The sequence below is a fragment of the Cajanus cajan genome, chromosome 1 (genome assembly GCF_000230855.2).
Source record: "Cajanus cajan strain Asha chromosome 1, NIPB_CcT2T_4, whole genome shotgun sequence".
NCBI lineage: Eukaryota > Viridiplantae > Streptophyta > Magnoliopsida > Fabales > Fabaceae > Cajanus > Cajanus cajan.
In genome coordinates, this window is record NC_138517.1 from 70,413,600 (window position 1) to 70,430,869 (window position 17,270).

At 39.6% G+C, this 17,270-nt stretch overlaps 1 protein-coding gene across 1 annotated transcript in view; it reads left to right on the forward strand.

Annotated features, from left to right (window-relative positions):
- Positions 1-1,451: 1,451 nt before the first annotated feature.
- LOC109794377 (uncharacterized) overlaps positions 1,452-17,270 on the forward strand; it is a 43,964-nt gene continuing 28,145 nt past the window's right edge. Inside the window, exon 1 of the mRNA XM_083062080.1 lies at positions 1,452-1,652. The gene's annotated coding sequence lies outside the window, so the exon portion shown is untranslated. The remainder of the gene's footprint in view (positions 1,653-17,270) is intronic.

Below are 17,270 nucleotides of genomic sequence, written 5' to 3' on the forward strand. Positions count from 1 at the left end.
TCATCTTGCGAGGGAGTTTTCTTGTCGCAAATTCCTCGCTAATGAATTATAAGTATAGCCCTCGCAAATTCCTCGCAAATCCTTCGCAAATTAGGGAGGGAAAATTTTTTCGCTAATCCCTCGCAAACACTACAAGAGTTTTGCGGATTAGCGAGGGAATTTAGCGAGGAAATAGCTTGGATTTATATCCCTCGCTAAATTCCCTCACTAAATAGGAACATTTTACGACCAACCTTTATCTCCTCACAAATCCTTCGCTAAAGTTAGTGCTTATTTAGCGAGGAACTGAAGCCCTCGCAAATGCCTAGCAAATCCCTCTCCAAATTATGACCCAAAATAAAAAAAATTAATTTCTCATCTAGCGAGAGTTTTTTCTTGTCGCAAATCCCTCGCTAATGAGTTATAAGTATATCCCTCGCAAATCCCTTGCAAATCCCTCGCAAATTAGTGAGGGAAAAGTATTGTCGTTAATCCCTCGCAAATAAGAGATTACGTTGCTTGCACTACCCTAAAAAATGTCTCGCAAATTTAGAGAACAAAGTCCTGCAAATTGACTAATATTATCTAATATTTTTTAATTATTGAATATTTAAAAATATTTTTAGAATTATTAAATATTATCTAATATTAATTTTAAAAATTATTAAATATTATCTAATATAATCTATTAAATAAAATTTTTGATTAAAAGATAAATCATACAAATTTTTAGACTTAATTTATTGAATAAGAAATTCAATATATAACGTAATTACATTCATTAAATAACTCATTTAAGAGTTACTTTTAAAGTGACTGGATTTTTACTCATATATTTTTTAAAATCCACATATATATTACAAGAAAACATCCAAACCATATTCCAATTGGATGGTTTTTTTAACTTTCTTGCAACTAGTCCTTTCAGTGTAGTTAGTTCTCGCAAATCAAGCGACAAGTTCTTACGTAGCAGAGTAACATGCCATATTTGGATTTATAATATTATTTAACAAATTTTAAATTGAATTTCAGTCGTAGTTATCCATCAAAGTATTTTAAAATTCCTTCTCGCCATGGCATTTATGCTTTAAAAATTGATGTTCCAATGTGCATTCACCTCTATCATTATGACTAAGATTGGTTCATGCAGGCATAAATTAAAATTATTGTTACATTGACTATAAGATTTTAAGAATATGGTAGAGAATTATGCTTAAAATATAGAAAGGCCAATATGTTGCCTAATATTGTTTAATGAAGTTAAACTACAGCCGTTTAGAGTCTTAGAACTTCTTAGTGGTAATTAAATATGCTACGATTTTAACTTTCTTAAAGTCAAGATCAAAAAGGGAAAATAGGCAAAAAATATTAAAAAAGGTTAATTTTTTTTTAAATTATTTTCAATAAATATGGATGTGCATTCCAATTGGATGGCTGAAAGTGGAAAAAAGAAAAGAAAGACATGAACCGGTGAGTTGATAACTGAGACATTTTATATATTTATTTATTTATTTATTTTGGTGAGTAAAGGATGATAAAACGAAAAAGAAGAAAAGAAAAAATGTAAAAGGGAAGAGAAACATATGTAAAGGAAATGATAACTGAGGCATGGATACAGACAGAAGCCGGTAAAACCCAAGTGCCTTCACTCCTTCTCTCTCTCTGCCGCGGAGGTTAGGGTTTTCTCTGCTTCCAAATTTCTCGCTTCGTTTCACACCTTCACACCATTTTGCATACTCTGATTTCACTTTTTTAATTGCTCGCGTTTCTTGCAATTGCATCTTCAAGATTTTTTTATTTTTATTTTTTAGTATTTCAGCTTTTTAATTGCGTCGGAATGTGTTATTGGTTGAAAATTTGGATCCTCCGTGAGTGGTGCACCTTCACATCGGGGCTTTTAATTCTTTTGTACGGAAATGAGTTTTGCCTTTATTGTTCATTTAGGCCCTGTTTGCATAAAATTTTTAATAAGCACTTGGTTTTCCGTTAGTTAAATTTAGTTTATGTATAAGTTGAAATCACTGGCAGTGAGGGTTTTGAGTAGTTTGTATTTGATTAAGTGAGGACAAAGCTCTTTATTGATATTTAATTATCAATTAGCTCATGAAAATAATTTTTTATAACAAGTATACATCTATGGCCCCCACGTTGAATTTTGTTCTAATGATTGGAAGTGCATGATTTGTTATATTATTGCTTCTTCCTTCAGAGAGTTGTCATTATCAAATTATAAATATCTCTCTCTACCTATCCGGATCTCACCATATCAAATCCAGTTAGCTTCTCCTATTGTGACTACTCACAAAAGACATTTGATTAATCCAAAGGAAAAAGATGCATTCGCAAAAGACATTTGATGTTTACCCATTTTATATAATGGTTAAAGATAGTAAAAAAAATATAAAAAGTTGTATCTCGGGTAAACTGGACAATCACTATTTTATATCAATCTAAGGAAGGCCCAACAAAGCTTATGTGGGTTATTTTATTTTATTTTATTTTATTTTTAGAAAGAGCATTATGTTGTTGTTGTAAAATTTAACATTGATTATTTATTCTTTTGGTATTTCATAATATAAGAATTGTTTGTAACATGTTTAAAATGCTTAATTATTCTTTGACGGCTATTTATCATGGTGAAGCATACGTCAAATCGTCAATTATTGTTGTGGGTCATTTGAATCTGGCTTGACCACCCAAAGCAGTTAACTATAACATGTTCCATAACCGAACAGTTTAGTCACAAGTTCATATTTTACAATCAAGCCACATATATGGTTTTAAAAAATATATGTGAAATTTTCTAGTAATGAACTAAAAAATATCAAGTTTCTATCTGCAGTAAAAGATACTAATAGAACGGAATAGTCGGAAAGATAATGTTAAAAACCTTCTATTATATTAGAACCGTGTCTTCAACTTTAGCAGCTTCCTTTTCTTTTTCATTTTAAAACAGGCACAAGTTTATGTATAATGCACCAATATCTCTAAACATGGTTAAAGATGTTCCATTTATATATAGCCCTGATTTTTTCTAGTTCTTATAATTTCTTTTTGTTTTAAATAGTTCCTCTAATATTTGTTGTCACTTCTTTTGCTCCTACCCGTAATAACAAAAACTAAACACATATTTACTTGCTATTTGTATTAGGAACAGGCACATGGTAGGTCATTTCCAACGTTTTGCACGCTGTGTTCTGTTTTGTGTTGATTTTCTTATAGTAAGTTAAGGGCCACTCTTTGTTCAACTTTTGCAACTGGGGAGTGGGAATGTGGCCCTATATATAGTACAATACTTGCTACAGTATCACAAGTTATGACTACTTAATGGGGAGAAGAAACTTTTTGCGTTTATTTTTGACTTGCTTTCCTGGATTATACATACTATTTGATCTTTTCACCATGTATGGCAACGTTATCTAATGCTAGCTACATAAAAATCTCCCATTATTTTGTCTTCATTTTCAAATTTACTTTCCAAAATTTCCTTCTCAAATTGTTTTCTTAAAAGGGGTAGGAGAGTTTATTCCTAGACCCGCCACATAATTAGAGGCATATCATGTGAAAGACAAAATAGCGAGGGAAAAAAGAGCAAATAGCTAGGAAAATATAGCGAAGGAATAACGAGACAATTGCTAGGGAAATATTGCGAGGGAATAGCGAGATAATTGCTAGGGAAGTATTGCAAGGGAATAGCGAGATAATTGCTAGGGAAATGTTGCGAGGGAATAGCGAGAGAATTGCTAGGAAAATATTGCGAGGGAATAGCGAGAGAATTGCTAGGGAAATATTGCGAGGGAATAGCGCGGAAATTGCTAGGGAAATATTGCGAGGGAATAGCGAGAGAATTGCTAGGGAAATATTGTGAGGGAATAGCGAGAAAATTGCTAGGGAAATATTGCGAGGGAATAGCGAGACAATTGCTAGGGAAATATTGCTAGGGAATAGAGAAGGGTCTGCGAGGGATATTCAGCGAGGGAATTGCAAGGCTTTAGCTAAGAAATATAGTAAGGGAATAGAGAGGGGTTTGTGAGGGAACATTAGCGAGGGATTAGCTACAAATTAGAGAGGGATATTTTGCGACCCCTTAGCGAGGAAATAGCGGGGAAGCTTGACCGCAAATTAGCGAGCAAATAGAAAGCATCCTTAATATAATTAGCGAGGACCTTAGCGAGGGATTGGCGACGGATTTTGCGAGGGATTGGCGACGGATTAAATCCCTCGCTAATTAGCTACCTGTATTTAGCGAGGGAATGGTCTCTCGCAATTTCATCATTATTCCGTCGCAAATCTGATTAGCGAGAGATTAGAGAGGAAATAGCGAGGGAATAGTCCCTCGCTAATATGTAATTTTCTTGTAGTGCCAATTCTGTTGATTGTTCTGATTGCTCTGATCTTCTGTTTGTGCCACATTGGGATAATGTGTGATTTAAGTATGGGGGGAACTATTTTGGTTACATGCTTTTAGGGTTTATTTGTTATTTTAGGTTTTATGTTTAGGTGTTCTGTGCAATTTTGCATGTTTCTCTTTGATTTCTGGGTATTGATAGTTTGTAGGCACTTACTTCATTCTTGGATAGGAGTTTCTTAATACTATATGGTTTGAAATCCCTGTTTTTCTCTGCTTGGAAAGATGATTTTGAGGTTTGAGAGGTTGTTTTAATTGTGACAGATATACCCTGTGTGAGGATTTGAGCCACTCTCTGTTCTTTCTTGTGTTATGCCTCTTGATTGCTTGCACAGTTGCCTTGTCTTGACTCTCTTTGATACTTCTTGATTCACATGCATGTTTGGATATGATTAAGGCATTTTGATTCTCATAAGCCTCTAGCCAAATAAGCTTACCCTGAATTAACTCCTCTGATAACCCCTGCTAAGCCTATTTTCCCTTCTTTGTTTGAAGCTCATTACAAGCCTTAAGCGAAAAACCATGATTACCTTAACCTTAGGGAGTTTTGGAGCTTTGGAATTGTTTTGGGAATAAGTTCTTGAATAAGTGTGGGGGTGTGTGTATGTTTCATTGGATGATGTATATTGGCTAGTTGATTCCTTATGCTGTACATTTTACTTCTCTTCATATTATCTTATCTCATTTCAAATTTTCATGTGTACTGTTCACTATGTACTGTTCGTTTAAAAAATAAAAACAAAAACAAAACAAAACAAAACAAAAAAACAAAAAAAAAAAACAAAAAAACAAAAAAACAAAAAAAAACAAAAAAAACAAAAAACAAAAAAAAAACGAAAAAGAGAAGTTGTTTGAGGCAAGAGAAAGAGGATTGATTATCATAGTGGTCATTAGAGGTTTCTAGGTTTGTTTCTTGTGCGTATTCTTGACTTATTCCCCATCGCTCCTCTAGTTCATCTAGTTTGTAGTTACTTATCCATATATTATCCTCTACCCTGTCCTTGACCTCGTTACAACCCTAAAAAGACCTTCTGATCCTTATGTGCATGTTTATTGGGTGTTCATTTTAGAGGCTTGCCAAGTCTATCTGTGCTTGTTTTTCATGAGTGCTCTAAGAGTATACAGTTGCCCAGACACTTGAGAGATACAGTGATACAGTGCATCTTGTGAGGTTATGTTGCTTTTGATTCACCTCTTGTGCTGATTGATTATCTTGCCATGTTTTGACACTACAACATTTGTTATCTATGGCAACAATAAAAAACGTTGTTGAAAGCCAAAAATCCGTTCCTAAAAGTTTAAGGAACGGTTTGGCAACGGTTTTTCAAGCGTGGATTTATCAACCGTTGCCTATTTCAATATGCAACGGTTTTTTTGGCCTGTGCCCACGATGTCAAAAAAATCGTTACCTAAACTTTCAAGAACGGTTTTCATGATCTTCAATGGCAACGATTTTTTTTTTTTAATTTAAGGCAACACTATTAATTTTTAAAGAACGATTTTAGAAATGTAGTATATTTTTATAGGCAACACTTTTATGACCGTTGCTAGTGACATCAAGGAATATTTTTTTAAGGTTGTCAATGAGATAATATAGGTAACAATTTAGACTAAATTTAAGCTAAAATTTTGTAAATAGTGTCTAAATAAACGCCCAACGTTGTCTAAATTTAAAAATTTAGACTGAATTTAACATTTTTTTAATGTTGTCTAAAATATTGTCTAAATTTTACTTTATCGTGTGAAATCATATATATATAATACGCACCTATAATTATAATACAAATAGTATATTAAACAACTCATATTAATAAGAAGAACTATACATTATTTTGGATTGATAATCCTCTTGTACATCCTCTACTTCAAGAAGACATTTCTCATGTGCCCAATAAAAAAATTGATTTCACCCTCAAAAAATAATAAAACAAATTATAAGGCTAGTCATCCATCCATGTAAGTAACATCATTCAGTCTCTTCATCATCATAAGGCTAATCTTCATTATCAAGTCTTTCCTGCACATAAATATATTTTTTCACTTAGAAAACTTATAGAATTAATCCCCAATCAATCTCCAACAATTAAATGAGTTAAAGCTAGTTATACACAAGAAAACTTTTGTAACTGGTTTGGTATACACAAATGAAATGAATTAAAATATAATTTAGAACTTGACAAAGGAATAAATTATACCTTATCATGACCAGGATAGCAATTTTCTCAGGATATGACCATTCTGGGACTTTGAAATTTTCCAACTGCTTTTATAGGTGTCTTTGTCCACTTGTGAATCTGCTGATCCAGTTAGCATTCCAAAATAACTCTTATTTTCATGCGCTCTTTCTTCAACATATGAATCTATCAATGGGTCACAAAACCTGAATGACAATGAAAGGAAAAAAGGGTTGTTACCACAGCAAGAGCTCCCAAATGTCCAGAACAAAATTTTTGGGAAGCTTGTTCTTCAGACATTTTGTTCATTTGATTACTACATTAGAGAGTCATAGAATTCTGTCACCTTATGGTCAAAAAGTTTTGTTTGACCCATTTTACATGAAAAAAACACAGCTATATTTTCACAAAAGTGAAAAAAATAAAATCACTGGTATACTCTTTTCCTTTTTGGGGTAAAACCATGAGAGTATCTGGACCAATCCTCATTTAGGAGTAGAATCAGGGCTATAGTCTAAAATGCAAGAAAGGGGGTCCCTTAAAAAAAGGCATGTCATTTCTTGGTTAAGCCCTACTCATGAAAATAATAATGTTCACCGTTATCATACCCTCTATAATTCATATTACAAGTTACTTTAAGTGATTAGTGATTATCCAGAGCAATTGAAAATCATGCCTGTAAATTATGCAAATATCTATTCATCATCTGGAAGTGGAACACCTCAATGTTGCTTCTAGCTTTCTACCATTTCATTTCTGTATGTTAAACAAGCCATGCAACAGCCACATAATGTATATTATGAACTAGTTTTTTCCTTATGCATCTCATCATGTATATTATGCACTAAATACCATATAAGTTCATTTATCATGATTATTTTTTTGGTTTGGGACAGGGAATTCATGTAGTTAAGTCTCACAAATAAATTAATAAATAGGGAAATGTATATTGATATTAAACTCACGAGTCAAGTAATTTAAACCAATGTGCCTCTGACTCCTCAATATTTAGGCGAGGGGTGTTCCGCTGACACGGACTTGCAACTTACCATACATTCCTATTCTAGTATTATACAATCCTCCCCCATTAGTTAATTCACTAACACCACACACTACGCACCTCCATTATCAATTTGGAAAACAGCCCACTGCCCACATAAATGCTAATCACACAACAATCATGTCACAATACTATTAAAATATTCCTAGCACTCGTACAACAAATTAAATACAGCAGCTGGAGCAACAATTCACCCAAATTAAATACCCACACAAAAACGATGCCAATTCCATCAAACAAATTAATCAACATTCAATTACCCACAACCAAAATGCCGGAAACCCAAGAACAATCAAATTGCATGAATAATTAACTACGGGCAAAATTAAGCAGCAAGGAAAATGAATCATTAATCAACAAAAAACGAATTAAGGATTTGAACCACAACAACATCGTACCGTGTAGTAGCGCAGACAAGCTACTGTCGCCACCGGCTCGAAACGGGCTTTCGGCATTCGCGAAGGATGGTTGGACTCTTTTATTTGTTTAAAAATATGGATTGCTAGAATGACTTATTCTCAAACTGAGACCTTGTCAAACGAGCAATTTTATTAAAAGGCTCACCAATCCATGTTAATCCCAAGCGGGACCCTCCATGGATTAGCGGTTTTCATAAAAAGGAAGGGTTCATGGAGTCGCCACCAATGTTTTACTCAAAACATTGGAAAAAGAAGTTTAAGGCAATCGATTCAAAAAATCGACTTCGGCCATTATAACCAGAGTCGGGTAAGGGAGTCGGTTACGCGTGGGGAAGGTGTTAGCACCCCACAGCGCCCCTTTCGGGTTCCCTATGACAGATTATTTAACAATTATAGTGCAAAATTACTAAATTACCCCTATTTATTCTAAGCAATTATAAATTAACTATCTACATGATGACAGTTTAATTATGTACACACAGAAAGCGGTAAAAGAAGGGACTTTAAAGAGATAAACCTTTGAAGCGTGCTTTCTTATATATCTTGACAGAAATTGGGAAGCGTTTTGGCGTTCCCTCCCTCTACAAGACTGCTCGCTCTCTCCTAAAAAATAATTTTTGACTTGGAAATCCAATGGATTTCCCTTCGACTTAGTTTGAGACTCAAGCAAAATGCTCAGAACTCAAAAACTTCGTCGGATCAACTCTCCGAGTGATTTCTAGGCAGAGCACTGCTCAAAAAAACCCAGAATACTCAAGAAGAGGGTTAAAACTTAGTCCAAAAGTGTCCAATGACGTCCCATTGACGTCATATTTATAGGGATGAGGCTCAATACGGTTTATGAGGGTCAATACGGTCCGTATTGAAGTTTTGAACTACAATACGGCCGTATTGAATTCAATACGGCCGTATTGAAGTTCAAAAACCTCAATACGGCCGTATTGAAGTTCAGTGCAGCCGTATTGAGTTCAAAAACCTCAATACGGCCGTATTGAAGTTCAGTGCAGCCGCATTGAGTTCAATGCAGCCGTATTGAAGTTCAGAAACTTCAATACGGCCGTATTGAACTTCTGGGAGGCCGTATTGGGCTTCATTCCCTCCACTTTCTTATTTTTTGCTACTCTAAGACCTCTAAACCTACAGATTGTCATCCTAGGGTCTTCCAGGAGTCCTTTCGGCTGACTTTCCTTTGGTCTTCGAGAGTCTTCGAGTCTTATTTCCGACCCGGACAATTTTAGGGGTCTACAGCTGCCCCCCCTTTACTTAGTCGGACGGCCTTTTGGTGTACCGGCTGACAAGTAAAGGAGTTGACCCAATTGTCCGGGTGATGTGCCAACCTTCTGACTTGTAGCGTCTTCCGGTGGAAAATTGTTGAGTAGCCTCTCCAGGTTGTTGCATACCTCGGCGCTTCTGACAACCTCGGTAGCTAAGTTTACCCTCTCCAAGGTCAACTTCACTCGACGCCCGAGCCGGAAGTTGAACACCAACGTGCCTCTGACGACGCTGATGGTTGAGTACCGCCTCTCCAGGCCTAGCCTCACTCGACGCCCGAGCCGGAAGCTAGACACCAGTGTTAACATCACCGATGATTGAGTACTGCCTCTCCAGGCTCTGCTTCGGTTGTTTCTGACGACCTAGGCAGCTAAGTTTACCCTCTCCAGGGTCAACTTCACTCGACGCCCGAGCTGGAAGTTGAACACCAACGTGCCTCTGACGACGCTGATGGTTGAGTACCGCCTCTCCAGGCCTAGCCTCACTCGACGCCCGAGCCGGAAGCTAGACACCAGTGTTAACATCACTGATGATTGAGTACCGCCTCTCCAGGCTCTGCTTCGGTTGTTTCTGACGACCTAGGCAGCTAAGTTTACCCTCTCCAGGGTCAACTTCACTCGACGCCCGAGCCGGAAGTTGAACACCAACGTGCCTTTGACGACGCTGATGGTTGAGTACCGCCTCTCCAGGCCTAGCCTCACTCGACGCCCGAGCCGGAAGCTAGACACCAGTGTTAACATCACTGATGATTGAGTACCGCCTCTCCAGGCTCTGCTTCGGTTGTTTCTGACGACCTAGGCAGCTAAGTTTTTCCCTCTCCAGGGTCAACTTCACTCGACGCCCGAGCCGGAAGTTGAACACCAACGTGCCTTTGACGACGCTGATGGTTGAGTACCGCCTCTCCAGGCCCTGCCTCTTAACATGAGGTAGTTGAGTATCGCCTCTCCAGGCCCTGCCTCTTAACATTCAGCAGTTGAGTATTGCCTCTCCAGGCCCTGCCTCTTAACATTCAGCAGTTGAGTATCGCCTCTCCAGGCCCTGCCTCTTAACATTCGGCAGTGTGAGTTTACCCTCTCCAGGGTTTTGAGATGATTTTTGTCTCCACAGTCCACGATGCTGCTTCGACGGTTTTTCTGATTTTGTGCCGCTGAGGGCTGGATAACGCAGGGATCCGTCTAGGGGATGTGCAGTCATTCATAGGTTCCTGTGCCCCAACTTGCATTGCATTGTTGGTACCCATGGGGAATTTCTGACTCCTTGGGGTGTAGACACAGATGCTCTCTCTCTGAGTTGAGCGATGCCTTACGATTGGCTGACGTCCTTTGACGTTGTGGAGTATCCCGATTATCCTTATTCAGTGACTCTTTTGGATTTTCTGATTTTTGCTGCCTCTGTGTAGGCTGTTATCCGCTGGGGATTCTGGATGTTGATTTTTGATTAGCCTCTTCTGTTAGGCGGATCATCTTGACGCTTGATTTTTGGCTGAAAGCCGATTTCCACTTGGGGAATGGTTTATTGATTTTCTTTTTTGGATTTTCCTTTTTGTAGGAATGCCTCTTGAGTAGGCGACTGGGGATTTAGGGATCTTATGTATCCCAGAGTATTATTTAGGAAGCCTCTACAGGCTTAGACTCACTCAATGCCTGAGTTGGAGAGCTATCTTCCACTGAGGAAGTTTTAAGTCCTTTGACTGAATATTTTGCTTTGGATGATCGCGCTTCCATTGGGGATTTTTGCTGATCTTGGTTTAATAGCTTTCACTGGGGAATTTGGCCTGTGAGTGGAAGCTGAGATATCTCTGGGGAGTATTATTTCGGCGAGCCTTTCCAGGCTCAATTATTCTGAGAGAGTATTATTTCGGCAAGCCTCTCCAGGCTCAGTTATTCTGTGGGAGTATTGTTTCGGCAAGCCTCTCCAGGCTCAGTTATTCTGTGGGAGTATTGTTTCGGCAAGCCTCTCCAGGCTCAATTATTCTGCATGAGTATTGTTTCGGCAAGCCTCTCCAGGCTCAATTATTCTGTACGAGGCGATTGATTTTCTAAATCTTTTGCCTTTTTTGTCGTTTTTGGCTTTTTCTGTATTTTTTGCCTTTTTGTCATTTTTTTGGCTTTTTCTGTATTTTTGCCTTTTCTGTTGATTTGCGGCTTTTTCTGTTGACCGCTGCCATACACAAGCAATTTTTCCTATTTTCTATTTTATGCAATTGCCTCATGATAAGGTCTTTGAATGTGCAACTAATGTGTGTGATGCACAAATGCAAGTTTTATTATTTAATGTTTTTAGAAAAATGAATGGCTCTCCCTATCCTCCTTTTCTTGGAGGAATTTCTGTCATCGACGTGAGGGAATATTTTTGTGAGCCTTTTATGCAGGAGATTATGGATTTTATAGGAACCCCTCCAATTTTCTTTATTTGACCGATTATTAAGAGAGTTTCATACAATTTTTGAAACATCAATTTAGAGGCATAATCACATGGTCAAGAGAGAAAAGAAACAAATGGATATTTTATTTGATATTCAAAAATGTTTTTACAGAAAGATTTGCAAAGGGAATTTCTGAAGAATGGCTGGCCAAGGTGGGCTATTTATACACTTGGCTTAAACAATCATATCTGTAATTGTCGCTCTTCCCGTTCCCCTAGCTGCTTCGGGTGAGATGCCTGAGCCAGGAGTGTAGACACTGCAAGACGCTTGCTTCTAGAAGATAACCACATGAATCGCCTTTCGGTTTTCGATTCAAGTGATCGTTGCTTGCTTTATTTTTATGTCTTATTCTTTTGCCCCTAACTTTTGCCTAGGACGTATCCTAGCGGGGATAATTTTGCCTTTGTTTTGCCTAGTACCCTTGTACTGGCGGGCTTTTTGTTTTGCCCTAACTTTTGCCTAGGATGCCCTTTTTCGGGTTTTCATCCTAGCGGGCTTATGCAAGCAACGTCTTCAAGCATAATACTTCTTTACCACGTCGGCATTGACTGGGTATCGAAGTTCTTCTCCATCTATGTCTGTGAGGATCAATGCTCCTCCGGAGAAGGCTCGCTTCACCACGTATGGTCCTTCGTAATTCGGGGCCCACTTTCCGATTTTGTCCTTTTGGGCTGGTAGTAATTTCTTCATTACCAGCTCTCCCTCATGATAGACTCGAGGGTGGACTTTCTTGTCAAAAGCCCTTTTGATCTTTCTTTGATAGGCTTGACCATGGCATATGGCGTTCAGCCGTTTTTCTTCAATAAGGTTTAACTGGTCATATCGGCTTTGAACCCATTCTGCCTCGGAAAGTTTCGCTTCCATGATTACCCTTAGAGAAGGTATCTCAACTTCAACAGGCAAGACCGCCTCCATCCCATAAACGAGGGAGAATGGAGTAGCTCCTGTGGATGTGCGCACTGAAGTCCTGTATCCATGGAGAGCGAAAGGTAGCATCTCATGCCAGTCTTTGAATGAGACAACCATCTTTTGCACTATCTTCTTGATATTTTTATTGGCTGCCTCGACTGCCCCATTCATCTTTGGTCGATATGGGGAAGAGTTGTGGTGTTGGATCTTGAACTCTTGGCACAGTTCTTCCACCATCTTGTTATTTAGATTGGATCCATTATCAGTGATGATCTTATCGGGAATACCGTATCTGCATATAATGTTTTTTCTGATGAAGGACGTTACCACCTTTCGGGTCACATGAGCATACGATGTCGCTTCTACCCATTTGGTGAAATAATCAATGGCCACCAGGATGAATCTATGTCCATTGGATGCCTTTGGTTCGATGGGTCCAATAACATCCATGCCCCACATTGCAAATGGCCAAGGTGAAGCCAATACATTGAGTGGCGTTGGTGGGACATGAATATTGTCGGCATATGCTTGACATTTGTGGCATTTCCGAACGTACTGGTAACAGTCTCCTTCCATGGTCGACCAATAATATCCAGCCCTGAGGATCTTCTTAGCCATTGCGGGCCCGGGAATGTGGGTACCGAAAACCCCCTCATGAACTTCTTTGATCATGTTTTGAGCTTCAACTTGGTCTACACATCTCAACAAGACCGAGTCATAATTTTTCTTGTAGAGGGTTTCGCCGACTAGCAAAAATCCCATGGCCCTTCTTCGGATATGCTTCTTATCATTATTACTAGCCATATCAGGATATTCCCCTTTTGTCAAATATTGCTTGATGTCATGGAACCATGGATGATCATCAACTACTTCATCTATCAGAAGGCAAAACGCTTGCTTATCATGCCTCCGGATATTGATGATGGGCATTTCATGCTCATTATCCAAGGCGAACATTGATGATAGTGTGGCAAGAGCGTCGGCAAACTGATTTTCCTCCCTTGGAATGTATTCAAAGATGACACTTTGGAAGAGTTGTATCAAATCTTTGATGTGCTCAACATATGGTATCAATTTGGGATTTCGGACTTCCCATTCACCTCGTAATTGGTAGATGACTAGGGCCGAATCACCAAATACTTTGAGCTTTAGGATACCATTGTTGATGGCTGCTTGGATTCCCAACGCGCAAGCCTCGTATTCTGCCATATTGTTTGTACAATCGAAGTTGAGTCTTGCCGTTATGGGAATGTGTTTTCCTTGTGGAGAGATTAGCACTGTGCCAATCCCTCGTCCAAGCATGTTGGAGGCTCCATCAAAATACATGGTCCATGCATCATCTTTAAGCTCTTCATGTTGTAGATGCATTATATGCTCATCGGGGAAATCATCCTGAAGGGATTGGTAGTCATTGGTCGGCCCGTGTGCTAGGTAATCAGCTAGGGTACTGCCCTTGATGGCCTTTTGGGTGACATGTATGATGTCAAATTCTGATAATTGCACTTGCCATCGGGCAATCTTCCCAGTGATTATGGGTTTGTCGAACACATACTTAATTGGGTCCATTTTGGAAACCAACCAAGTAGTATGCCTAATCATATACTGCCTGAGCCTTTGTGTTGCCCATGCTAACGCGCAGCACGTCTTTTCTAGCGGCGTGTAGCGGGTTTCATAATCAAGAAACTTTTTGCTCAGGTAGTAGATGGCTTGTTCTTTCTTCCTTGTTTCATCTTGTTGTCCTAGCACAGCTCCCATGGACTCATCAAGTACCGTTAGATAGAGGATTAATGGTCTTCCCTCGACAGGTGGCACCAACACTGGTGGATTGGCCAAGCACTGTTTGATCTTATCGAAAGCTTGTTGACAATTCTCATCCCAAGTTTCGGAATGATTCTTGCGCAACAGCTTGAATACCGGTTTGCACGTGTCAGTCAATTGTGCGATGAACCTCGCGACGTAGTTCACCCTGCCGAGGAATCCTCTTATTTCTTTCTCGGTTCTAGGAGGAGGCATTTCCATTATTGCCTTTACTTTATCGGGGTCCACCTCTATGCCTTTTTCACTGACGATGAACCCGAGAAGCTTACTCGACCGAACTCCGAAAGTACACTTAGCCGGGTTTAGCTTAAGCTGATACTTACGAAGCCGATTGAATAATTTTCTCAAATATTGGATGTGGTCCATCTCGTCCTTTGACTTTGCGATCATGTCATCCACGTATACTTCAATTTCTTTGTGGATCATATCGTGGAATAGCGTCACCATCGCTCGTTGGTAGGTGGCACCCGCATTTTTAAGTCCAAAAGGCATCACCCTGTAGCAGAAAGTGCCCCAGGGTGTAATGAAAGAAGTTTTTTCGCGGTCTTCTATATTCATCTTTATTTGATTATACCCCGAGTATCCATCCATAAAGGAATAGAGTGTGTTTGTGGCAGTGTGATCCACAAGTGTATCGATGTGGGGCAAGGGAAAATCGTCCTTTGGACTGGCACGATTCAAATCCCTATAATCAACACACACTCTAACCTTCCCATTCTTTTTGATGACTGGCACAATGTTAGCCAGCCATTCGGGATACTGGGATACAACCAAGAATCCCGCGTCTAATTGTTTTTCTACCTCCTCCTTAATCTTTAAGGACCATTCGGGCTTGATTCGTCGAAGCTTTTGCTTAATGGGTCGAAACCCCTCTTTTAGTGGCAACTTGTGTTCGACGATGTTGGAGTCCAAACCGGGCATATCATGGTACGACCATGCAAATACGTCTTTGTATTCCCTCAACAATTGAATCAATTGCGTTTTTATTTCATCACTGATATGGGTCCCAATATTGACTTCTTGTAACTCTTGACCCTGCCCCAAATTCATGGTCTCCAATTTCTCTTGATATGGCTGGAGTAGACGAGCTTCTTGATCTAGCAGTCTTTACAGATCCGGAGAGATGGTCTCCTCATCACTGTCCGACTCAACCCATTCATCCTTGGCTTTCGGATCCCGATCAGAGCGAACAATCACAGACATAATTATTTACTGGTTCTGTTTAGGTTTAGAATTATTAATATTGATGAGAGAGAGAGAATAGAACAAAATGAGAGAATAATGTATGAAAAATGCCTCTTTATTGATATATGTATGTAAAACTGTACAAAACCCTTATTTACATGAAAAGGTCCTCATGATCTCGGGTACTGATCATGAGTCCCTAAAAGAAAAATGTGGAGGGGCCCTATCATGGCTTGCCCTTCTCTCTACTCCTGTTTTGGCAGAGGGTTCTTGCTCACGTCGGGCGCTGTCGAATCGAAAGTGACCCAACCAGCGTCAATAAGGCTTTGGACTTTGTGCTTGAGAGCTAGGCAGTTCTCCGTTGAATGCCCCGGCGCTCCCGAATGGTATAGACATTTGTCTTGTGGTTTGTACCAATCGGGGTAAGGTGGGTCGATCTTTCTCGGTGGAACATAAGCTAGAAGTTGGGCTTCTACTAGCTTCGGCAGGAGATCGCTATAAGTGGTCGGAAGTTTGTCAAACTTCTTCACAGAGTTGTATTGCGATTTGCCTGACTTCGAAGTGGAAGAAGATGGAGAAATGGTTACAGCGTTGACTCCTCCTTCTTTCTTCTTCCCGAAGGCCTTCTTAGCTTCATATGGTTGGGAAGGCTTAGCCAGCTTCCCACTTTTGAGTCCTTGTTCCACCCTTTCTCCAATGGTGATGATGTCCGAGAAGAGTGTTGTCGTGTTCCCTATCATCTTGTCATAATAGGGACCAGTCAACGAATTGATGAATAAGGACACCGTCTCCTTATCCGACAGCGGGGGCTCTATCTGTGCCGCCAACTCCCTCCAACGTTGGGCGTACGCCTTGAAGGATTCATCGTTCTTTTTACTCAAGGCTTGAAGATCTGACCTATCGGGTGTTAGGTCGATGTTGTATTTGTAGCGCTTGAGAAAGGCGTCGGCCAATTGCCTCCATGTGTGTACTAGATTTCCATTTAGCTGCATATACCAGTTGAGCGCGGTATCAGCCAAGCTCTCTTGGAAGCAGTGGATCAAGAGCTTTTCGTTTGTGGCATATGCAGCCATCTTTCGGCAGTACATGGTGAGATGACTCTTAGGGCAAGTCGATCCCACGTACTTTGGGAAATCCGGCACTTTAAATTTAGGAGGGAATTGGATGTCCCTCACTAAACACATGTCGGCGGCATCTTTGATGTCAAAATCATGCCCCTCCATAGCCCTCAACCGATCCTCTAGGGCGTGGAATTGTTCCTTTGAAACCTCGGGCTCTTTGATTACAATTCCAGCCCCTATAGGTATAGCGTGTGGAGGCTCTTCCTCGTGTTCTTCTTCCTCTCCATGATGGGACTCATGGTCATTGTGGTGTGATCCATGCACATTGTGGTGACGCATGAGCTCCATCATTTGCGCCATCTGTTCTTTGAGCTGAGAGAGCTCGGTTGTGAGCTTCTTATTTTGCTCTTCCAGCGCTTCCATTTTCTTGATTTTCTGCGCGCGCGTGAGGACAGAGAGATGACCAGCCACTTTCTAAAATGAATGTTTATTCTAATTAGCTTATTTATGATATGAATACACTCTTGATGTGAGCTTGATAATCTTTCATCTTTAAGGCG